Raw genomic sequence first — 26,219 nt, 5'->3', positions numbered from 1 at the left:
CCTCCAACATTTCTCTGATGAAAATAGGGATGTCCTATTCCATCACCACCACCACTATCATCGTTTTATTATTTATACCCCACCCAGCTGACTGGGTTGCTCCAGGCACTCTGGATGGCTTCCAACATACATAAAACATAATAAAACATCAAAACATTTTTTAAAAACTTCCCTATACAGGCCTGCCTTCAGATATCTTCTAAAGGTTGTATAATTACTTGTTTCCTTGGCTTGGGGATCACATAACTCCATACCCTCCAACATTTCTCTGATGAAAATAGGGGTATCCTAAGGAAAAGGGGGATATTCCAGGATCAAATCAGACACAAGGACGGCTTCTGTAAATCCAGGACTGTCCCTGGAAAATAGAGACACTTGGGGGGTCTGCAAACCATAAATGTGATTGCTGCGTCATTCAAGAGTAAGGGATTATTCACTATGACTCCCAAAGCATTTGAATGATTTCTCAGAAGATTGAGGCTGTTTTATGCTAACACGTGACCTCAATGAGCCACTGGTCAAGGGGGGGGGTTAAAACAAATCACCTGGGTCAGGTGATCAGAGTTCTACATATTGTGAGTAGAATCAATATGCAGCTACAAAATGGTAGCTAATTGTTGGCAACTGTCACAAGATCAGCAGCATTTTATCGAGCTGGGGGATTTCAAACTGTCTACCTTCTGGGAATCCTGTCCACATTTACCTGCACAAAATATTTGAGAAGTCTGGAGTCTGTGCTAAAGTTCATAGCCAGTTCATTGGTCAAGTCTATTGGATCATCATCATCACCACCCACAACAACTAACAGTGTGATCATGATTATGTTGAGTCAGAACAGAAGTAAATTCAGTAGAACCAACTCCCACTAACAGGATTACAGCCTAAAAGCAATTGCACCCTCTTTCCTGGGCTACGGGGACATCAGTAATGAAGAGCAAGCTGTCTTTTCGGGAAGCTTCCTGGCATCACTGATCTTCTCATTGAGGAACCAATGATAGGCTTCCAAGGAATCTCAGAGAGCTTTAAAGTCACTGTGATGTATGAATGCCAGGATGATGTGTCCTCTCCCTTTTCTACTGCAACAGCCTAAGTAGTGAAGTGATAACAGACTCAAACTTGCCCCAAATATGAGTCTTCCTTCTGACCTTATGGACCACAGTCTGGTTCCATGTTCCAGCTTTTTTTTGAATGCAGCAGGAGTGATGCAGCTGTTGAGAACTCATAGAAAGAACACAGATCTGGATTTTTTTTTAACTTAGAGAGAGAATCATCACAAAGACATTGACTTTGTAACAGTTTCCATCATGCACAGAAAAAGCTGTAGAGAACTCTGAGATGGATGGGAAAAGAACCACACACCTAGCTCTGGCTGATCAATGTGAAATGCTGTTCAAAAAAACATGATAACTATAAAACAGAAGAAACTTACATAGATCATGCATGTGCTGCAATCTCTGGCAAGGAAAAGCAAAACAGATAAAACAATCTCAGAACAAAGAGAAACTGCAAGAATGTAGAACGGCTCTTCTTGCTTCAAGAAACGTTATGCTGACCATACCGTTTAGAATAAGCTCGTCATCTTCTGTATCTTCTGCTTTGGAATAGATATTCAAAAGCTCCTTCTTAAATAGGTTTGGCTTGCTCACTGCGTATGTTACTTGTGTATACTCTATCACCTTTCCCTTGCGCCCAAGAATCCAGATTGCAGAGTTAACCAATAAGGATTAGTTCTATTTATGCACGGATGTAAGCAAACATCTGCCCAATTCTATCTGGTTATTTTAATTTTCTTCCCCCCTGCCCTGCAACAAAGATGACCATCTGTTCTGTCATCAGCACTGATCTCGCTCTAGAAGCGAAATCAAAAGATCACCTGCTTAACCACGCATTGTTCTCCCTTAAGCACAAGCAAAACTTCAGTGGCATTCATCTATAGCTGTGAGTGCTGACCTGAAAGACAAAAATGTTTAGATGGTCACAGAGCAGCCAGAGGTGCAGCTGGAGATGGGGGGGGGAGGACAATTAAAATGTTTTACATGTATTCTAAAGTAGAAGGTGTGGGGAGGAGGAAATACTCTGTCAAACGTTCATTCCACTCCATGAACAATAACGCGTTCATGTAAAAATGAATAGTAATACAAATAAGAATACACTTCTTTTATGTAAAGTAAATGTGACAATTTCAGCATGTACATAAGCAGCTGGCCATATGTTAACATTGGTTCTGGACTCTGCAATTTCAGACTAAAAGGTGGGGATGGCATGGTAGAATTCTCTCTCTGACAACATACATAGAAAACCAGATATCAGGAATTAGGTGTCTGAACTAGTTTTCGTCTTGAAGAGTTTTTTTCCTCTCATGAAGGAGCATTGCAAGACATGATCCCCTCAAAGTCATCTGAGGTGTTAGAGTCCTAGAAGAATTTTGCTATGCAATAATGCTGATAATCAGTGCTAATTTTCTAGAAAACATGGTGATGGAACTCACCATGAACGCCTCCCTCATTCTCTTAGAATGGCAATGGCACCCACCTGAGAGGTGCCAGAACTGATTTCCTGTGAGTCCCTACTGAAAAAAGCCCTGCTGATAACGCTGCTTTCATAGATCAGGACCGGGACCAAAACCTTTAACTATGTTGGTGAGCTTAAGAATGTAGTTTTCAATTCGATTCGAAAACTACAATATGATGGATTGAGGAAATATAAATGTAAAAGTATGGGGGATGGGGAAGAAATGGTGTTTGCTTTGGTACAGTGGTACCTCAGGTTAAGTGCTTAATTTGTTCCAGAGGTCCATTCTTAACCTGAAACCATTCTTAACCTGAAGCACCACTTTAGCTAATGCGGCCTCCTGCTGCTGCCACGCCGCCAGAGCACGATTTCTGTTCTCATCCTGAAGCAAAGTTCTTAACCTGCGTTTCTGGGTTAGCAGTCTGTAACCTGAAGCGTATGTAACCTGAAGCGTATGTAACCTGAGGTACCACTGTATTGTAATGTAATATGTGAAAACCAATAAAAAAAATTGTCAAAAAAAAAAAAAAGAATTTAGTTTTCGGTGGGCTGGTTCACACATGCACATTCATTGAGTGAGGTGTCACGCAATGACCAGATATGTGGCTTTGCTATCTCAAGTTAATCCCAACAGGACATATTTATTTTTAGCACCTACTGTCATCTCCTCTACAATATGAGATGAGAGATCTCTCCTCGCTTGATCAATTAACACTGAATAACTCTTAGCCGTATGTGTGAACTGCCTCCATTTAAAAAGTATTCTCTCCGTGTATGCATTTCTGCACGGCAAAAAAAAGATAATTGCCAGATCTCTACATAAGCACCAACATATTTAACATTTTTGTTGTTGTTGTTGTTATATTATTATTATTATTATTATTCACAAAGCACCATTCAAGGATTACACAGCCCTCTCTCTGCAGATGAAGAATGGGCAAGTGGCTGTTAATCTCAGTTCCCTCTATCTCACATCTCCCTCTGCTGCAACCAGGTGGAATAGCTGCTGACAGGTGAGTTATTGGCACAATGCAGCAGCAAAACCCTCCTGTGCAATTTCATATTTTCTAATACGCTGGCATAGTCACTGCCACACGTTTTTCCAGGGTAGATTTTATTTATATATATTTAAATTTCTCTTCTACTATTTCTCCAGTACAAGGGCAACTTACAATATAAAAATCAGAGAACAATAAAAATGCATTAAATTTAAGGTTCTCACAAGAGTTTAGAACAGTGGTTCTCAAACTTTTTTCTCTGGGCCACACTTTCAGAATAAAAATTTGCTCACACTGCACCGATTTTTTAATTGATAAGAAATGTATTGGAAAACAAAAAGAAGCAACTCCTAGGTGTCACAGAACACGACTACTTTATAACATGATCATGAGGCATCCAGAAAATGTAAAACAATGCAGCTACTGTACATAATAACATGAATCATTCCCCAAAAATAAAATTGTCCTTGAATCTTCCTGCCACACTCCCTGCTTCTGATTTGATCCTGGAATGTCCCTATTTCCCCCACTAGTGCTGCTGCTAAACTGGGAGAGGCAGCTGAGCTGACTTTTCTCCTGAGCAGTGGTAGCTGTAAGGGAGCATTCTGTTGCTTCTCCATGGCCAGCATCCTCCACTGGGCAGCTCGTAGCAGCTGCTGGAGAGTGGGCAAGGAGGAAGAGAGGTTGCTACTGTTGCGGCACAATGTGCTCTGAGGCAAGCACACCCTGAGTGGGAAGAAAGGGGGAGCGGAGTGGAGTGCCAGGAGTCTTGATTTTTTGAATAAAAAAATGGGATTAAGGGGTTTTCTCAGGATGGTGGTGTGTGTGTTGTGTTCCATTAGCGTAGTGCTGGTGGCCCATGCCTTCTTCTGAAAAGAAATACTCTGGGGAGGTACAAAAATTGGGGGGGGTGGCGATCACACAGGGCCCCCAGAATTTTCACGATCTGTTGACCCTGTGCCACCACTGTGGTTGCTTTCTTCGCTGCCACCACCCTGCTTCTCACGGGGACACATGGAGTCCAGACAGTTGTTAACATAAACAAATAATCAAGTTTATTTTTAAGTACAGGAATAAGCGTATGGTTTCGGTTTATTTTTCTCTTGTCAGTTTCTTAAATCTTAGTTCCTACAACTTCAAACTGAATTATTCCCAACTATCTATCTAACTAGGGACACGGGTGGCGCTGTGGGTAAAAGCCTCAGCGTCTAGGGCTTGCCGATTGAAAGGTCGGCGGTTCGAATCCCCGCGGCGGGGTGCGCTCCCATTTTTCGGTCCCAGCGCCTGCCAACCTAGCAGTTCGAAAGCACTCTCGGGTGCAAGTAGATAAATAGGGACCGCTTACTGGCGGGAAGGTAAACGGCGTTTCCGTGTGCAGCTCTGGCTCGCCAGAGCAGCGATGTCACGCTGGCCACGTGACCCGGAAGTGTCTCCGGACAGCGCTGGCCCTCGGCCTCTTTGAGTGAGATGGGCGCACAACCCTAGAGTCTGTCAAGACTGGCCCGTACGGGCAGGGGTACCTTTACCTTTACCTTTATCTATCTAACTCCCTAACAATTCCTCTCACTCTCTCACAATACAACTCAACCAACCCACTGCGCATTCCACCCTCTTCCTTCTCCAACACCTAAGCCTCAACTCCCAAGTGACAAACCTCAACTGTCAACCCCCAGACCTCAACTGTCTTTTCAAAACCTCCCATTCTATCTTTTACTCCCCCCTTGCATTCTCACTGGCCAATCACCTCACACCCATTTTAACCCTTTCCTTGACACATCCTAGGGGCAAACGCCACAGGTGGCAAGGAGGGTCAGTTGTAGAGGAGTGAGAAATGTCCCTCTTTTCATCTGAGGAATGTTGGGGGGTATCCTAGTGCTGACCCTGTATTATTTGCCAATTCTCTTAAGGCGCTGGTATTTATATTTCATTTGTCACAAGGAGATTTGTGCTCTGCTACATTTTTCTTTGGAACAGAAACCCAAGGAACTATTTATTATGTCAAGTAATCCATTCCCTGTTCAAGTCGGTGACTGAACTCCCATTGACTTGAATCCATCTGGGTTGCAAGCACCCTCACTTTTGTCTTCCTAAAGAGTTTGGCTCCGTGTGCCTATATTTAGTTTATGTCACACCGTCAGAGATCTTCTGTCTGGAAGAGACTGCCTGGGCTATCCAGACTGTTCTGTTATTACAAGCTTATCATTTCTTCTAATCTCTTAAGTGTCTTATTTTGTCATCCTGAGAACATTGTGGTTGCCACCTCTGTAACCTTCCTCCTTTGACAAACTAGTCTAGTGGGTAATATGCCTTAAAAACAGGATTTTTCCACTTCTGGCGTTCAAGTTAAATTTGCAGTGGTTATATTACACTTCATTAATCTTAAACCCCCTTATCGCTTCCTTGTTACTCTTCGTATTTGAGCAAATGTGTATATTGTGCAAAAACATTTATCACAGCCATCCAGCAGGCAGGAGACTGGATGTAAGGGTGGGTTAAATTAAGTGTTCTTTCTCAGGAAGAATGGGCCGTTGTTTTGGTTCTATCTTCTTGCTTTTGGAACTGGATCAATTGAAGGGCAGCTCTCGTGTCAGCAGGGGGAAAGAGTTCTAGCTCCAGTAACATAATTTAAGAGTATTGCAGTAATAATTATAATCTGGGCTTTTTTTCAGCTGGAACTCTCTGGAACTCAGTTCCGGCACCTCTCAGGTGAGCATCATTGCCATTCAGTGAGACCGAGGAAGGTGTTCATGGTGAGTTCCAGCACCTCTTTTTCTATAAAAATGGCACTGGTTATAATCTTGTTCTGTAAGCTAAAGGGACCCCTGACCATTAGGTCCAGTCGTGACCAACTCTGGGGTTGCGGCACTCATCTCGCTTTATTAGCCGAGGGAGCTGGCATACAGTTTCCGGGTCATGTGGCCAGCATGACTAAGTCGCTTCTGGCGAACCAGAGCAGCGCACGGAAACGCCATTTACCTTCCTGCCGGAGATTTAGCGTGGGCTAAATCCACAACAAAGTACTCTTTGCCGTTAACTTGTGCAACCTGAGGAGATGGAGGCTGGCTCTCTTGAGCAGCTTCTTCTTGTGAAAAGATTTCTTTATTTTTACAGGCCCGAGGAAGGGACCAGACCCCAGAATAATTCTAGTGTGCATGTGAACACACTAACAAAATGTTCAAAAGGCATCCTTGACTACTCCCCCAATGACAAAATAGGGACAGAAGGTTTTTGTTTACAAGAGACAAGTAGAAAGGAGAAAGGTAAATAGGAATAGTTGTGTATTTATTTTACAATTGTATTTTCATTGGTGCAGGTATCTGGGGAGCACCTAGATTTTAAAGTGCCAGATTCTTTCCTTTTTTCAGATCTGAATTTTGGTAGTGCGTATTGCAGCATGATAAGATTTGCCATGTATGGAATGGAATTGAAATAGATAGCTTGGGCTCTTCAGCCTCATTGAAATGCTCAGCAAACTGCCGGTGAGGAAGTGGTTTGCACCACAGTTTATAACAACTTCAAAAGATTTGTGGTTGTGCTCTGATTGCATCCCATTATACTTAATATAACCTTCAGAATTACTTTTTACCATTACTCTGGACAATTTTAGGTGCAGAGAAAAGTGCCTCATTCGGATACAGTATGCTAATATTATATATCTCCGCATTTGAGATATTCAAACAAGCCATTTCACATATAAAGTGAAAATTGCAGCAAGTATTTATTAAATATCAAGGCTTAGTTTACAGGATGCTCAAGTTGGGACAATTTCGCTGAAGAAGATGTGCAAGGAAATAGAAGGATGCCTTAATAAAGGGATGTTGAAATGGCAGTAGAGTTAGTCAAGCTACAGTCATAGGGCAGCTTATCTTATAATACCTTTGACCTGTGGAGAAAAGGGAAATGAAGGATTATGTGATAGCCAACACCCTTCTTAGACTTCATCTATGCTTAAAAACAGAGGCCTTCACTGGGGACATACAGTGGTACCTCGGGTTAAGCACTTAATTCGTTCTGGAGGTCTGTTCTTAACCTGAAACTGTTCTTAACCTGAAGCACCACTTTAGCTAATGGGGCCTCCTGCTGCTGCTGCGCCGTTGCTGCACGATTTCTGTTCTCATCCTGAAGCAAAGTTCTTAACCTGAGGTACTATTTCTGGGCTAGCGGAGTCTGTAACCTGAAGCGTATGTAAACCGAGGTACCACTGTACTGTTACATGCCACCCCAATCTCCACATGGTGAGAGACTACAGGGGTGTCTGCATTTAGGGTTAGGTTTCCTTGGAGTGACTGTGGTGTCTTCGGGACATATGGTTTTATTTCCACAAGTATACAGCTTGAACGTAAATGGAATGGCTCACCGTGTTAACACCCCACAGATCTTGCTTCTCTATTGAGGGGAGCCCTGACCTCTAGGGCAGAGCAAGCATGTCCCCGTGTCTCCAACTTCCATGCTGTTTCCAATTTCTCTCACATGCAGCTCTGGCTGTTGTCCTATCTACTAGATCAGCGGTTCTCAACCTGTGGGTCCCCAGATGTTGTTGGACAACAACTCCCATCATCCCTGAGCACTGGCCTTGCTAGCTAGGGGTGATGGGAGCTGTAGTTCAACAACATCTGGGGATCCACAGGTTGAGAAAGGCTGTACTAGATGGAGAAGCAGCAGTAGCTGCCACCACATACCGTTTTGCTTGTTTGGACACTCAGCATGGGGTGGCAGGAAAAGAGAGGTGGCAGCAGATGCTGTGGCATGCTTGCTGCCTGTCCTGCCCTGACAGTGCAGGGCCCATAGAGGCAGGGATGGACTTTGGTAATATGGCACCCTGAGCAAGGTCAAAGTTTGGCATCCCTCTCAATTTTGAGTAGGTACCCTTATAAATATAGGCTTTTAGATTATTGTTACAGTGGTACCTCAGGTTACATACGCTTCAGGTTACATACGCTTCAGGTTACAGACTCCGCTAACCCAGAAATAGTGCTTCAGGTTAAGAACTTTGCTTCAAGATGAGAACAGAAATTGTGCTCCGGCGGCGCGGTGGCAGCAGGAGACCCCCATTAGCTAAAGTGGTGCTTTAGGTTAAGAACGGACCTCCGGAACGAATTAAGTACTTAACCCGAGGTACCACTGTATTTTGTACCCCCTCAGCTCCTGTGCAAGGACACCTCCCGCAACGCTCTAAATCCTGCACTGCTTAGAGTGGGTGGGGGCACCTGAGTGGAGGTCCAATTCCTCACATTTTGAGAGTTCTGGGTGTGTCTTGCCTGAGGGTCTCCTGGAGCTGGTATTGCAATGGAAAGAGAATTCAATTGAAAGGAGTTATTTCCAGTCCTCTCATGAGCATAAGCAGAGTATGTAACAACATTCTTATAGTGGTGCCTCGCAAGACGAAAAGAATCCGTTCCGTGAGTCTCTTCGTCTAGCGGTTTTTTCGTCTTGCGAAGCAAGCCCATTAGCGGATTAGCGCTATTAGCGGTTTAGCGGCTATTAGCGGCTATTAAAGGCTTAAGGGGTTAGCAGATTAGCTGCTAAAAGGCTATTAGTAGCTTAGTGCCTTAGAAAAAGGGGGTGGGGAGCGGGAAAAAAAAACCAGGAATCGCAAGACATTTTCATCTTGCGAAGCAAGCCCATAGCAAATTCGTCCTGCGAAGCACCTCCAAAACGGAAAACCCTTTTGTCTAGCGGGTTTTCCGTCTTGTGAGGCATTCATCTTGCGGGGCACCACTGTATTTTACTTCTGGGTTTGCTTGTTTTTCAGTACTTATGAAGGATGAAATTTCCTAACATACTCAAAATTCCCTGCTGACATAAACCAACAGGAGATACAATCATGCTATTATCTAGCTGTTGGCCATACTAAAAATGGAATGCTGTTTCCGTTAGCTCATCCGTTCTATATTCAAATGGTCCAGATTCAATCCTTGGTGGGTCCAGGTAGGTCTGGGAGAAACCCTTACCTAAAACTCTCCTATGACAGGTGGATCAATAGTTTGATTTAGTAAATGGCAGCTGCCACCTCTGTACCGACTTGCTTTCCAATGTTGCTTCGTTGGAGCTATGTTATTTATTATTATATTGTTCATTATTGTATTATTAGGTAAGCTTCTATCTATCAGTCCTAGAGAGCTCATAAAGAACTAGCAAGGGGAGAGGGGAAGCTTTTTCTTCCACCTCTATCCTGCAAGTAAATTTTGCACATAATCACATGATTTCCATTTGTGGAAGGAAAAATAATTCTTCCAATCTTGGTAAAGCGACCTGAAACGCAATACCTCAAACAAAAATTGCTTTGGCAGTCTCGTACTCTGCATCCAAATCTCCCGTTCCTGTTCTCTTGAAGGGAAAACAGGTGAAAATAATTCTCAGAAACTTAGATATAGGTGACACCTGTAAAATTAAATAAGAAGATTAATGGCTCTATTTCTTCAGGCTGTTGGGAAACCAGCCAGGGAAGCAGAACATTCATCCCTATGTGGTGCCATTGTCCTCATACTACCTGAATATTGGCTGAAGCCCAACAGGGTAATTTTAAACAGCACGGATCTAGTGCCTCCATTTGCTTCAGAAGTTTCTCTAGTAGTTAGGAGTGCTTCTTGAAAATTCCAGTAATTGGTTTTGACAAAGACTTATGGCTTATATAATCCTCCTGCAAATAATATTATTGCTGGAGCATAGAAATACAATTCTCCTCTCGTTGAAGCTAAGCAATTACAAAGAATGTGATAAATTTTTAGAGTGGGAAAGTTGTCCTTTAAAAAGAGGAAGAAAAAGAAATAGCAGTGGTGAAATATCTGCAGTGTGGGGTCAGCCTGTGTGAATGCTCCATTTAGACCAGTATTCCGCACGGAAATACAGCACCTATTAATTATAACTTTGCCGGCATCAATGAAGGGGTGAATGAATGCAGAGTGCAGTTAATTCCAGAGCATAGCAGCAGCTTTGCTAGAAAATCTTGTAAAACTGAACCATGTTTCAGGCCAAACTAGACTTGGCACAGGATAGCCAGGATTCGATCACTTCACACCGTCCACTTTTGCTAAGAATAGCTCCTGGATCAAGGTCATGAGGTAGAGGGAAGTCTTCCCTGCTTCCACATGCTCTGATTCATATATATACAGTGGTACCTCTGGTTGCAAATGGGATCCATTCTGGAGGCCTGTTTGCAACACGAGCAGAACGCAACCCGTGTCTGCACGTGCGCGGGTCGCAATTTGCCGCTTCTGCACATGCACGTGACGTCATTTTGCGCGTCTGTCCATGCGCTAGTGGCGAAACCCAGAAGTAACCTTTTCTGGTACTTCTGGGTCACCAAGGGACACAACCTGAAAACGCTCAACCTGAAGCAGTGGCGTAGCGTGGGGGGTGCAGGGGGGGCCGGCCGCACCGGGCGCAACATCTGGGGGGGGGGCGCGCTCGCACTCGCAGCTCTCTGCCCCTACCTGGCTCACTCACTCTCTCTCACTGCAGTGCTGGCTGTGCGAATCCGATCCGAGCCGCCGGGTCGCCGCCCACTGTGGAGGGGAGGGTGCCAGGCGTGCGGTGCGGTGCGGAGAGAGAGCGAGGGACTATTTGGGGGAGGGACAGTGCAGCGGGGGGGGGGCGCAAATTACTTGCCTTGCCCCGGGTGCTGACAACCCATGCTACGCCACTGACCTGATGCAAACGTAGCATGAGGTATGACTGTAATGGAATTTTTTTAAAAAAATAAAATAAATATTGGCCCAATTTATTTGGTCCTGCTAAATTTGCATGATTGTTTCCTCCAGCCTCCTAGGACACTCTGTGGTGCAGCTGAAGTTCTTTTCTCTCTAACAAAGAGCTCGCAGTTCCCTTTGCAATTGCAGCTATTTGCAAATCTTACCTGGGGATCTCTGCAGGTTCCTGCTTCCATCAAGTGATCCAGAAGGGAATTGCCTCTATTCTACTGTTTGAGCTCTATCTTATCATGTATCATGTATTGGCCTTTTTATGTCAGCTATTTGTCAACAATAGTATTTATTTATTCTCTCTTATCAGCTACCTAATTACTCTGCCGTGCTGTCTGTCTGTCACTCTGTTGTCACTGTCACCAGGGTGCCTTGTTTTGTCATGTCAGCTATCAAGAAGGGAACTCAAGGATCACTTGTAGATAGGTGGGAAGGGAAGCTGTGCCTTGAATTCAGCAAGATTAAAACTCTGTGGCTGAGCTAGACAGAAGGGGAAGATATCTGGAAGATTTTGGAGATACCATGTATGGGACTCCTGCAGATATGGGTTGGTTTTTTTTCAATGTTTAAGAAAAGTTTAAGAAAAAAAGTTTAAGAAAAGACTCGAGAGTATACCCTACACAAATCCAGAGTGGAGTCCATAACATAGCTGTCAACTTTTCCCTTTTCCTAAAAATTATGATATATGTAAACTGCTAAAATTGAAGTAAAATGAAAATCAGATAGGGGGGACTTGGGGAAGCCCACCTAACAATGTTTAGAAAAAATAAGGATAAGACAAGAATTTGTTTGTTTTTTCTGTTTGTGTTGTTTAGTTGTGTTATAAAATGAATAAAAAAATTTGGGGGGAAAAAACCTTTTCCCTTTTCTTGCGAGGAATCCTATGCGGAATAAGGGAATTTCCCTTAAAAAAAGGGAAACGTTGACAGCTATGGTCCATAAGATGATTGGATGGCACCTTGTACGTCTCCTGGTAACTCCTGCTGCCAAGCTGGTGCCAGATGTATTGCTCTGCTTTCCTTTGGACCACATCAGTGAGTCTGAGAGGCGGATCTTGCCATCTGTGCAGCCCAGGACAGTGTGGTGTAGTGGTTAAGAGCGGTAGTCTCATAATCTGGGGAACCGGGTTCGAGTCTCCGCTCCTCCACATGCAGCTGCTGGGTGACCTTGGGCTAGTCGCACTTCTCTGAAGTCTCTCAGCCCCACTCACCTCACAGAGTGTTTGTTGTGGGGGAGGAAGGGAAAGGAGAATGATAGACGCTTTGAGACTCCTTAAAGGGAGTGAAAGGCGGGATATCAAATCCAAACTCTTCTTCTTCTTCTTCCATACACACTGTCCAGGTATGCTCCCCAGGGAAGTCACTTCAGTGCTGCTAACGCTGTGGTTTGACTTCACCCCCGGAGGAGCACTCTATTGTATCTTGAGACAGACAGGTGCCTATAACAAAGTTTATTGCTACTGATAGGGAGTGATCATTCCCAGAAATTGGGAAACTTATGCAGAGAATGGCTGTGGGAATGTGGTTTGGCATGTGATATAATTTTACTTCTGAAAGTAAGCAGGTTTGGCCCTGTAAACTGCCAGGTTGTGGGAACCACCAGGAACACGTGTAAATTGTTATTGGCACTCTGGCAGTGTCCACACTCTTATACTGAATTCCAAGTGCTGGGTTTTTCATCCAAGTTCATGTGGCATTATCCAAAATGCATGTGTTTCTGTACTTTGTTACAGAATGCATGGTTTCTCAAACCAGCTTCACACCAATTGGTTCCTGGTGTGTACACAAACGGAAATGATTGAAGCCATGCTGATGTGAACAACTGACAGCTATGAAACACACGGAGGAGTGGGGAGACAACTGAGCTACAGTCTTCAGAGTGGCTTGGCAATCAATCCCTTTTCCCAGGACACCCTGGTAATTGTAGCTGCATGAGGGGAAGCCCCGATCCGTTCTCAATGAGCACGAAACGACTTTGACCAGTGGTACTGTGGCCCATATATTGCAGCAAAATACTGGGCAAAACCTCTGTGATGGGCTCATGGGAAAAAGCTATCCCGTGAGCCCTTGCTGCATAGAGGACAGGGAAGCCTATATAAGACTGCTTCCCCTGGCGCTCACAGCCATTTTGCTTTGAGAGTTTCCCGCCTGCCCACCTCCAGGTTAGAACCTTCAATGAGCAGTTTTGGGTCGCTGGTTGACAGAATCAGAAATGATTTTTTCTCTCTCTCAACCTGATTGGCACTTGGTTGGGGGGGGGGTTGCCTTTCTCTCAGTGAAATTATGGCCTTCTTTTGTTAGGCGGAAGAACATGGTTTGTATGAGGGCAGAAATGGCATTGGTCAGGATCAACATAATATGAGGGAGCCCATAAGGAGTCTGAGGGGAGGAATGACCACAGCAAACCCAGGCGTGGGTTTGGTATCTGCCTGTTTGGAATCTGCACCCTGGTCACCTGGTGAGGCCTTGTTTGGTTGGCTTGCACCATGGCAAGGTTCAATACTAGCCGACTCCCATGGCACTGGTTTGGAGTGGCCCAAACCCAGCAGATCCATTCTATCAACATGGGGCTTGTGGAATGATGAACCGATCCTGGGACCCAGTGCCATGCCAACCCTTGTCCTGCCTGCTGCTGTCAACAAAGATTTGGCCTGATTTTATCCCATCACTGTTGTACAGCCCGGTTATTTTGCTGCACTCGTGGGTCACATAATGCGCCTGCCTGAGCAATAGAGCAGTAGAGGTCTCCTAACAACTCTCAGCAGCCCTAATGAAATACAGGATTCTTTGGGGAAGGCATGACTGCTTAAAGTGTTGTGATACTGCTTTTAATATATTGTGGGACCTTACTCTATTTTTGTAACCCTATACCAAAACTTACTGTCTTGTTGCTAATTTTCCCTCTAAGAAAACTTGACTTTTGCCATGGCAGACTGTGAATTTTGTTCAATTGCCTAGTGTGTATTCCTTGACTGTACACATAAAAAGGTAAAGGTACCCCTGCCCATACGGGCCAGTCTTGACAGACTCTAGGGTTGTGCGCCCATCTCACTTAAGAGGCCGGGGGCCAGCGCTGTCCGAAGACACTTCCGGGTCACGTGGCCAGCGTGACATCGCTGCTCTGGCGAGCCAGAGCCACACACGGAAACGCCGTTTACCTTCCCGCTAGTAAGCGGTCCCTATTTATCTACTTGCACCCAGGGGTGCTTTCGAACTGCTAGGTTGGCAGGCGCTGGGACCGAACAGCGGGAGCGCACCCCGCTGCGGGGATTCGAACCGCCGACCTTTCGATCAGCAAGCCCTAGGCACTGAGGCTTTAACCCACAGCGCCACCCACGTCCCATAAGCATAGAATTGTAGAATTGAAAAGGACCCTGAGGGTCATTTGTCAAACCCTTTGCCATGCAGGAATCCAGCTGTCCCTGTGTGAGTGGGTCGAACAAACGAACCAACAGCCAAACTCACTGACCCATTGCAGCACCTGAGGCTATGGGTAGGTAGGCAAGGACACATGGTAACAGCTGAATGGGCAAAACACCTGCAAATTTCAAGGAGAGATCTATGAATTTCAATAAGATTAGTGAAATTTCTCAGGAGGGTTGCTTTCTCAAAAGGAATAACGGTTACTCTGAATTTCCCAGTTGTCTGGGGAACTGGGAACACAAAGCAATGTTTTTGCCCATGGAAAAGGCGCATAGGTGCCTCGGAACAACGCACTCACTACCAGTAGAGTGATAGGCTAGTCTATGAATCTTGAACTATTTAATAAATAATCCAGTTTGTTTATTTCACTGCTTATACTTAAATGAAGGATAGCAAGCCATTTCTGCGATGCACCATTGGTTTCAATATCAGCTGTGCTAGGGCGGGGGAACCACACAATTACCTTCCTTTGCCACATAGGAGAGGGTTATTAATCTGGTCAGTTTAATGATTCTTCTGTCTCGCATTGGTTGTAATGTATTATAGCTCTTGAAATTCAATGTGTAAATTAGAGTACAATCTAAACAGCTGAAACCCAATCGATGGATTCACTGTAGGCAGCCGGCAGTGAGCGGTATTGTTCTTTAACTCAAGCCATAATTATCTGAATGTCAGAGATCTCTTAATCTTGGGTTTACCTTGCTTGTGTCAGGGTATGAATGCTTCTTTACCACCAGTTCCTTGCCCCCAAAGCATTCAAAGCTGTTGCAAGGAATTGTTTTACACACACAATTTAGAAACATTGCAACGATTAATATTCTAAACCAAAATAACTGTAGTATGGCAATATTTTCCCAAGGATACGAGCTGCCTATTTTTAAAGAAAAGAGACAAGGCCTTTAATAGCAAACAACTGAGGCTTGTTCACACTTTGCAGTGAACACAGGTTCAAAATATCTCTACACATTTACAAGTGTTATGCGAAAGACTATACCCTTCTTGATTTGTACAGCTTAGCTGTTGTGTACATAGGTACACAAGCTGTGCACACATTTAGCATGTGGTGGTGTTTGCACACTATTTTGTAAAGGTAAAGGGACCCCTGACCATTAGGTCCAGTCGGGGCCGACACTCGGGTTGCGGCACTCATCTCGGTTTATTGGCCGAGGGAGCCGGCGTACAGCTTCCGGGTCATGTGGCCAGCATGACTAAGCCGCTTCTGGCGAACCAGAGCAGTGCATGGAAACACCATTTACCTTCCCGCTGGAGTGGTACCTATTTATCTACTTGCACTTTGACATGCTTTCGAACTGCTAGGTGGGCAGGAGCTGGGACCGAGCAACGGGAGCTCACCCCGTCTGGGGATTCGAGCCGCCAACCTTCTGATTGGCAAGTCCTAAGCTCTGTGGTTTAACCCACAGCTGTGTGCTAATTGTCTGTACCTGTGTTCAGCTGCTTGACCATCATCCTTGCCACTTTTCAAGGCGGACATAGATGTGGACCAAAGTGTTGTTTACTGGCCAGTCTGGCATCAGTCCAAACCCTCAAACATTTCTCCAATGAAAATAGAGACATCCCATTCCATAAAGATAATTTTACTATTCATACCCCACACATCTTACTGGGTTGCCCCAGCAACTCTGGGCAGCTTCCAACATATATTAAAAACATAATAAACCATTAAACATTTTTTTAAAAAAAACTTCCCTATACAGGATTGCCTTCACATGGCTTGGGGGTCAGATAACTCCATACCCTCCAACATTTCTCCAATGAAAATAGGGACATTCTAATGAAAAGCGGGACATTCTGGGATCAAATCAGAAACTGGGACAGCTTCTCTAAATCAGGGGTGTCCCTGGGAAATAGGGACACTTGGAGGGTCTGTCAGTCTGGCACCTGCTACGGCCATCCCCTAATTCACACCATACATTTCAAGAACTATGGTACCACTTTAAACAGTCATGGCTTCTCCCAAAGGATTCTGGGAGCTATATATGATGCTGAGAGTTGTTAGGAGGCTGCTATTAGTCTCCCAGAGATACAGTTTCCAGAGTTCCCTGTGAAGAGAGATAGATTGTTAAACCACTCTGGGAACTGCTGCTTTTGTGAAACAGGCTTCCCAGGTAGATAAAATTGTACATTATAGATATAGATAGAAGGGACCCTGAAAAGGTTACCTAGTTCAACCCCCTGCCAATGCAAGAAATCTACTTCTGCAGCTTCCTTGATAGGTGGCCATCCAGACTTCACTTAAAAACCCTCCTTGATATGCTCTGCTTAAAAAAACTCTAACAAGGAGAGTCTTACAATCACACATGAATTTCTTCCCCCAGCCCTTTGTATTTTGAGCCCATTGATTGCAATGATGTTGTCTGTTGGTTTGAAATGTTATTGGTTAGAGATTTATTTATTTTTTAATCTGTGTATCTAAGTATAGAAGCTGTCAGCATGCGTCCACAGCCCAGAAACAGCTTGGGGTCTCAAACCCTCAAAGACATTTCAAGACAGGCTCCCAGTGGGTTGAGCAGATGAAACCAGTTGTGGGGCCAATGGTCAAGAAGGTGGCTACTGCTCATGCTTCAAAGGGAAGTGTGGGGCAGATAGGGCTCATCCACTTGGGAGAGTAGCCCATATAGGAGAAGGAAACTCTGACTCTAAACCTCCACTGCCTTGTGGGATAGGTTCAGGAGAAGAAAAGGCTAAGGAGTAAAGCCTACACAAATCCAGAGTGGAGTCCCTAAGATGGTTGGATGGCACCTTGTCCACATCCTTCTGGCAATTCCTGCAGCCAGATTGGTGCCAAATGTATTGCTCTGCTTTCCTTTGGACCACATCAGCGAGGTCCGGGGTGGAGGCGGGGGACCTTGTCATCTGGGCAACCCAGGACCTCCATACACACTGCCCAGACTTGCACCCCAGGGAAGTCACTTTGGTGCTGTTACGCAGCTGCTTGACTTCACCCCCCCCCCCCCGGAGGTGCACTCCATTGTCTCTTTAGACAAACGGATGACCACAACAAATGAATAAACTTTTGTTCAGGGAGATTAGTCGTCTCTGGCTATTTCATTCATTCTGATTTGTTTGTGAGGAGTTCAGAGGATATTGCATCAACACAAGGGTTATCATACACTTTTCAGTGCATTTTCTCACCGTTTCCCTTATCGTCCAAAGTCTTGGGAAAGTGGTTTTGTTGTGCAAGCAAGACCTCCCAATCACCCATAATTGTGCAACTTGAAACTACTGCTATGTGACTTAATCTTCCCACTGGAAAACAGAGGCAGTCTGGAAGCTTTCACTGTTAAACTTGTGATTTACTGATAAAACCCTTTGATCCTTTTCACATGTACTGCTGTCAACCCAGGTGTCCCCCAGTTTCCTCCCCAGCTGTTGACAATGCTAACTTTTAGATGGTTTATTATGAAGACTTTAAAAGCCTTGTATTTATTTATTTATTTTGGATGATTGAGCTTTCCTTTTTATCTAATCACAGTCTGGTTTTAATTGAAGTTCTGCTGCCTGTGCTGATTGAAAAGTACAGTAGTACCTCGCGTTAAGAACTTAATTCGTTCTGGAGGTCCGTTCTTAACTGAAACTGTTTCTAACCCGAGGTACCACGTTAGCTAATGGGGCCTCACGCCGCTGCCGCCATGCCGCTGCCATGCGATTTCTGTTCTCATCCTGAAGCAAAGTTCTTAACCCAAGGTACTATTTCTGGGTTAGTTGAGTCTGTAGCCTGAAGCGTCTGTAACCCGAAGCATCTGTAACCCGAGGTACCACTGAAAATAAACTGAACCATTTTAGAATGTTTGGGTAGCAGAGTTGGCCTAAGACATTTTGGAAGCAGAGGCAAACCACACAAGGACACCCCACTCTGGTGAAGGTGATGGTGTGGAAGAAATTTTGCTTTGTCTGGTGGGGGGGGGGGATGCAGTACCAGACTTCTAAAAACAACTCCAATACATGCTACTCTGCAGCCTTCCTCTATCACAAAAAGAAGCTCACAAAAATAACTTAACCTGACCTGACTAGGACATCAAACACTTAACGGGTGCTAAATTGCCCCCATCATGCCTGTCCAAAGCACATAGTTACTCACTTACTCTGGCTGTGGAATACATTAAACCAGGGAAAATAAATATTTTTTGTCATTTCAACAGAACTGAGCACACACACACACACACAAACGAAGGGCACACATACAAACTGCAGCCAGAACCATAACAATAAGAAGTGCTTTGGGACCAGAGTTGAAGCATGCATCCCAATCCTATCCACGTCTATACATGCCCCAAGACAGGTTTTGACCTTATGCACTTTTATATCTTTATGCGCCCCCTTGCCCAGATTTTCCGGAGTTTTAGGCTGGGTTGTCATCAATATGCTGATGACACCCAGCTTTATCTGTTGATGGACAGCCACCCTGTCTCGGCCCCAGACACACTGACCAAATGCTTGGAAGCTGTGGCTGGATGGCTGCATGGGAGCCAGTTGAAGTAAGACAGAGGTCCTCTGGGTGGGTTGGGATGACATGGGGTTGGGGGGCCAACTCCCATCTCTTGCAGGGGCTCAGTTAGTGCCAGCGCCTACTGTCAAGAGCTTGGGTGTAACCTTCAACGCCTCCCTTTCCATGGAGGCACAGGTTGCAGCCACAGCAAAGGTGGCATTTTCCCATCTCTGCTGTTTCAAGCAGTTTGCCCCTTACCTTTCTCGCCCTGATCTGGCCACAGTGATCCATGCGACAGTCACCTCCAGGCTTGATTATTGTAACTCGCTCTGTGAATGGCTGCCCTTGAAGCTGACCCAGAAACTTCAGCGGGTGCAGAATACCACAGTGAGTCTCCTTACGGGGTCCTTGCCGCGGGATCACATTCATCCAGTGCTTTACCAGCTGCACTGGCTCCCAGTGGAGTACAGGGTTAGGTTTAAGGTGCTGGTTTTGACCTTTAAAGCCCTATGCAGCCTAGGACCCTCGTACCTACAGGACCGCCTCTCCTGGTATGCCCCACGGAGGACCTGGTATGCCCCACGGAGGACCTTAAGGTCCACAAATAACAACACTTTGGAGGTCCCAAGCCACAAGGTGGTTAGATTGGTTTCAACTAGGGCCAGGGCCTTTTCAGTACTGGCCCCGGCCTGGTGGAATGCTCTGTTACAAGAGAATAGGGGCCTGTGGGACTTGACATCTTTCCGCAGGGCCTGCAAGACAGAGCTGTTCCGCCTGGTCTTTGGTTTGGACTCAGTCTGAACCTTATGTTTCCCTCCCCTTATGGTTTTGATTTATGGGCTACTATTAAAATGAGGCTGCATTTCAAATTGTATTTTAACCCATATTTTAATAAACTAGTTTTTTGTTTGTTTGTCCCCCCCCCCAATTATATTTTATTGTAATTTTATTGGTGTTAGCCGCCCTGAGCTTGGCTCTGGCTAGGGAGGGTGGGGTATAAATAGTTATTGTTATTATTATTGTTAACTGGAACCAGATTTCAGAGTAATTAGCTGGGCTTACTTCTGAGTAAAGGCAGTTAAAAAACCAAACAAACCATCCAACTATAAATCCAGAACACACTACACCCCCAGTTGCAAGCAGCTGGATTATTTCTGAGTAAATGCAGGTTTTTAAAACAAGCATCAAAACACCTGTACCTCTCAGTCTGGTTTAAAGTAACTCCTTGTTGCAGCTGTGAGCACAACACAAATGAAAGCCCGGGAATAAAGAACCAATCAGAAGAGCCAGGAGGCAGTGGCGAACCAGTCAGGAGAGCCGAAAGCCAGGAGAGCACTGAAGAAGATGTGGCTTGGTCTTTTGGCTGCTTCTAGTCCAGCTGCCGCTGAAGGCAGAGAAGGGTAGGCCGCAGGCCTTGGCACAGATGCCATTTTGGAGGCGATGACAACAGCTGCTTCAGCGCAAGAAGGAACTGGTGAAGCAGTCACCTTGGCCTCCCAAATTGGTGCCGAGGTCACATGCTTCAGAAGCGGCAGGCATCTTTGGCGATGCAGCAGCAACCAGCAGGAACAGTGGCAGAATCTGCTGTTCCTGGATCCCACCAAGATTCTGCCACCTGAGGCAACTGCCTCAGACTGCCTAATGGTAGGGCTGGCCCTGTTTAGTAGTTCAAAGATAAAACCCTTTATTATACCTAATTTTTAAAGCTCTCTCTCTCTCTCTGAGTGTGTATTACACACACACACATCTTGGGCTGTTCACGTAAATTCTAACAACAACAACAAAACTCAATACAGGGGGTCCAAACAAAAATGAACAAAACACAGCAGCAACAAAATACCTCACTTTTAAAACCCAGAAGAGTCAAATACATTTGCCTAACAACGTTGGCATCCAGGCAGCCTTCTCTGGGGAGGGAATTCCCCAAATGGGGCTGTACCACTGAGACACCTTTGTCTCTGGTCACCACCTATCTTACCTCAGATGGCAGGGGATAAAGGAGAACTTCCAAAGGCAGATTGGTATGGGAGTAGGTCAGTCTTGTAAATAAGGCCACCAAAATGACTAGCCTATAACTTCTTTTTAACAATCCCAGTTAGGAGCTGGCAGAGGAAGGACAGGAGCCACATTTCTGTGCTCAATCTCCTGCATGGAACCTGATTCACTCACCTGCATGCAATTTTTGGTCGCCTTTGTCTACCAGGATAGAGATTAAATTCACAGCTGGAGTAGGCATTCTTTTGCTATTTGTAAGTACTGTAAATTGTTGGCTCCAGGTTCTCTCTTTAGTCTGAAGAGAAAAATGCACACAACTATAATCGCAACTGGCAAAACCTGCAATGCTGGCAGCAGTCAGTGACAACAGCTGCAAAGCCAATGATATTTGCTTCTAAATCATGCTCTCTCTTTCCTTTCATTTGCAGCCCTGTTTTCTGTGGGGAAAGTGACTGTTTCGTCCTAGATTCTAGTTCATTCAAGCAAAAGGCTACTTTGTTTTCTACCTTGGCTCAATTAAAGCACCTTATTGCAGCATTTATTTGGGAAGCAAAGCATGCAGTTTTATTTACAGCACAATTAAACACCGGTACAACTACCAAAGTGGGGGAAGAAAGCTTATCATTGATACTAAATAATTCCTAATAGACTTTGTTAGTCAGTAAATTGTTGTTAAGTGGGTATAACACTTCATTCCAATTGCCACGATATGCAGATGTTCTCCATCTTTAATGCCTGGACTGCACCAATAAAACAACCTGGGATAGGAGGGAGGGCAGGGAGCAACCAAATGAGTGACTCCCCCAAGTGTTTAGAATTTGAGTAGAACTACACTTAGTCCGAGGGACGCAGGTGGCGTTGTGGGTTAAACTACAGAGGCTAGGACTTGCCGATCAGGTCAGCAGCTCAAATATCCGTGATGGGGTGAGCTCCCATTGCTCAGTCCCTGCTCCTGCCAACCTAACAGTTCAAAAGCATGTCAAAGTGCAAGTAGATAAATAGGTTCCGCTCCGGCGGGAAGGTAAACAGCGTTTCCGTGTTCTGCTCTGGTTCGCCAGAAGCGGCTTAGTCATGCTGGCCACATGACCCGGAAGCTGTACGCTGGCTCCCTCGGCCAGTAAAGCGAGATGAGCGCCGGAACCCCAGAGTTGGTCACAACTGGACCTAATGGTCAGGGGTCCCTTTATCTTTACCTTTACACTTAGTCCCTGATATATTTATACCCTGTTTTACCCCCATCCAGCCATCCTACTCTTTATTTCCTTAAGTTTTGTGCTCTTCTGTTCCTCCACTCTTTCCTTAGGTCAGGCACTTATACAGGTGGCATGTATCTTATGCCTATTGCACCAGAAATTAAATAGGCATAGTAATCAAAGATTATGCCTATGGGAGGTTGTCTCATTCTGCCTCATCTTCATCTTCGGATGGACTATCCTATGCCTGTTTCCCATGACACCACGGTAATTTTAGGAATAGAGAGTCCATATAGGAGCCACTATATATCATACTAGCACGTCTCACAAAGTAGTTGTAAGGTGTGGGGGCCATTTATGCCATCTTGTTTTCCTTGGAAGAAAGGTGTGTTATAAATAAAACAATGATTGTATTCAGCTTCCCCCTTCACCTTCCCAAATCTGCTCCAGAGTGTTGAGAAGAAACCCATAATATATATGGAGACACATGGGCAGCAGAGCAGGGTGGGTGGGTGGAATTCTGTTGTGCAATGTCAAGGAGCCAAGTGAACCACACGGCAGGCACACACACGAGAAGCATGGAATGCAATTAGCTGTTAATTAACAGAAAATAACAACAGATCAGAATCCTCTGGTTCATATTAATCCAGCTGACGTTGCTGAAACTGACCACTAGCTCCACCCGCCTCTTTTAGCCTTTCATGATGGACCCCTCCCAAGCAGATGAAGGCTGAATTGAGGGTGTGGACCTGTCTGGCCTGTTGCTCAGCAACATGCAGAACTCTCCTGGAGTGGGTTGTCAGTGGGGTAGGAGAGCCAGCAGGACTGGGACTGTCTGCACTCAGATTGCAACTCTCAGCCTCTAACCCTGTCCTGGAAGGCCCTCCTTCTCCTGACCCTTCTTGATTACTCAACCCCCCCTGTACCTAGCACCTCCCTTCTCCAGGCAGCTCCTCAGTGTCTCACCACCAGGATCTGGGACCTAAGTCACCATCTTTGGATCCCTCTCTTGGGGGCTCCTGGGCAGAGGGCTCCCACCACTCTTCCTTATCCAGACAATTCCTGACATCCATGCAGAAGGCCTTGAGGCAATGGAACAACACTGCTGGTTACAAGCATTAATTCTGATTCTATGAATGCAATTAAATTCCTTCTAAACTCCTTAGAAATACAGATCTGAGTTGGATGATCCAAATTTGCATTGATTCCTGTTTTAGGTATAAATCAGTGGAAATTTGTGAATCCAAGCGAGCTATCTTAACGGGGGCAGAAATTTGGGTAAGACTCTTCCCACCCCATCTCCATTCTCTGAGCAAGACTCTCCCCATTTAGATGACATAGCGTGTTCTCCTTCATGGAGAGCACATGTTGCAGTGGGGACTAGCAAGACACCCATTTTTGCTGGGTGGGGAAAGATTCGGCCACCATTATCATTGAGCTTACTGTTGCTGGGGAGATTTGGATGTTGCCAGTTTGTGATTGACAGCCATACCCTGCGCACAGCATTGAGCTTTCTTTTTTCGCTGTGCGCATCGGATCACCCACCTTCCCTCCCTATTTTCAGGTTGTTCGCTTGACCTTGCTATGCCTGTCATGGGGTCGTCTGCTTTTGGGGCAGGGGCCCAGTGGGAATTTTGTCCATTTGGCTGATTGGCTGGTGCCATTTGGTTTTTGCCTACTGCGTAGCAAATTGTCACAACTTGTAAGGTTGCGGTTAGGCATTGGTTTAGGAGTTGGTTGGTTGGTGGAGGGGTATTGGCTGTGCCTGCTCCTCCAAAATGCTGCTGCTGCAAGGGCTTTCTGTTAAAGGAACCCAGGGGCTCACCATGCTTTTGTCCAAACCCCTGTCAAGGGGCTAGGGCCATGCAAGAGCCCTTAGGAGCATTTGGGGAGAGCTGAGGCATGGTACCCAGTCCTGTCTCTCTCCCCAAAATGTTTTCCCTTTCTGACTTCGTGGGTGTACGAATGTCAGACTGTCCCTGTGTGGGGTCAGATAGTCGCAACCAATGCCTAAGCAACCACTCACATCACTTGTAATTTTAATAAAGTTGTGGCCAAAATTATGCCAAAAACCTTAAAACTAAAATCTTGTGTCAACTGTGTTTTATAGGGGGTGTCTTGAGGACCTTGACACACAACTCAATGAAAAGGAGCTAACTTGAAAGGGAGACATTTTGGTACAATGCTGCCATGACATCACTATTCCTTTTACCAACACTTAAGGTTTCCTTCGTGTAGCGCTTAAATCTCTAAAACATTCTACAAGCCCAGCTTATAGTTATCATTGCCAGTAACGGATGTATACAGTACTCACCATCTGGGTGGTATAAATCAAGGCATTCTCTCACACCTACACTCGAAATTAATTATCATATCATTGATCTTCCTTCTGTTCCGGACCAGTTCTCCCAAATGCCTCCATATGTTATATGGCACAAAACAAACCAAGCTTGAACAACATCTTAATATCTCCAGGATACTGATTAATCTGGGTTATGGCATCTATAAAATTTGCTCCCACCAACGCAACCACTACAATTGCACACATCTTTCACGTGAAGTTCTTTATTTAAGGACCACTACGTTCTCACATTTCAAATCCTGCTTTCTCCATACTAAGCTTATTCCCAGTCCCATCTGCTCCTTATCTTGTCTCTTCTTAAAAAAATTAAAAATTTATTTTATCCACTCGCATATGTCGCACCAAGGTGGGGAAAATAACAGGAGAAAATAAAGCGAACCAAAAACGATGACGTTGTTCTCATTCTTACTGCAGGATACAAGAATGAAGCTTTCAAGACACAGGGTGTCTTTGCAGGGCTGACCCACCCATGAGGCAAGGTGAGGTGACTGCCTCAGGTGGCAGAATCCACAAGGGCAGCAGATTCGGATTTCAAGGAGTGCACTGCAGTAGCAGACAATACATTCCTTGGAGGCTGGATTTGCTGCCTCCTCAATAGCCCCCTACCTCATGTTTTTGTCCCCTCAAAGAATTCTGAGCACTGTAGTTCACCCCTCAGAGAGTTACAATTCCCAGAAACCCTTAACAGTGCCCAGAATTCTTTGAGTGGACAAAAGCAGTCCTTTTTTTCTTTAAAAAATGTTTAGGGGTACTCTCATTTTCCTACTCATATTGAAATACTGCCCCTCAATGAGGCCAAACTCAGACTCACAAAATGTTTAGGGGTATGTGTACCTCTGCGTCCCCCCAGGAAAAAAAGCACTGGACAAAAGCATGCTTCAAATGTGCTTGAGAAGTATAGTGTGTACACAGCCAAAGTGGTTCTACAATGCTGGGGCAAAATTGGCACAAACGATCAAGATTTAGACTATTATGAGGAGTTGACTAGTATGATGTACATCCACAAAAACATGAAATATAAAAAGAATGAACATCTGTGACGATGAATCAGTACTTGGCACAATGAGGAAAACGTACTCTACACATCCTGTTTTGTTCCAGGAAATGTTCCAGTTACAAAGGTTTATTTTTTAAAAAAATATATATTAATGTGATGATTATTCAGTTGTACGGTGAAGTCTTTGGTCATTAGTACAGGCACAGAAACATTTATATTAAGATCCAAAGCTAGCATTTCAATTATTCACCTCTAACATTGCTCAGTAGCCTTCGATTTCTCAAAAGTGTTAGAAAAAATCTCACTCACATAGCGAAGGCATCAGTTGCTGTTGTTGTTTTAAATCAAAACCATAGAATTTCAGAACTCTGAGGATCATTTAGTCCAACCCACTGCAATGCAGGAATATGCAGCTGGGATCAAACCTGCAACCTTGGTGTTATCAGCACCACGCTCTAACCAACTGAGCTACCCAGCCTCATCATTGTAGTTACAATCTGTACACTGAGTACTTTGTACCTGTGCTTATTTGTCAGATACTATGTACCTCGTTCCAAAACAAGCTGACTGCTTCTGTGTCACACACACACACAC

General features: G+C 44.9%; 1 long non-coding RNA gene across 2 annotated transcripts; it reads right to left on the bottom strand.

Annotated features, from left to right (window-relative positions):
* Window positions 1-26,219, bottom strand: LOC310679679. 2 transcript variants are annotated; one of them, XR_014512460.1, is made up of 3 exons: window positions 25,935-26,215; window positions 1,874-1,950; window positions 1-34 (listed from the first exon to the last, which is right to left on the bottom strand). It is a non-coding gene; the product is annotated as an uncharacterized lncRNA (long non-coding RNA). The 2 variants fall into 2 exon arrangements; XR_014512459.1 differs by lacking the exon at window positions 1-34 and adding an exon at window positions 75-288 and having other exon boundaries at window positions 25,935-26,219.

This window comes from Podarcis tiliguerta (genome assembly GCF_965153285.1).
Source record: "Podarcis tiliguerta genome assembly, chromosome: 6".
Taxonomy (NCBI): domain Eukaryota; kingdom Metazoa; phylum Chordata; class Lepidosauria; order Squamata; family Lacertidae; genus Podarcis; species Podarcis tiliguerta.
Note: the sequence above shows the minus strand (reverse complement) of the source record. Positions and strands in the feature narration are given on the sequence as shown.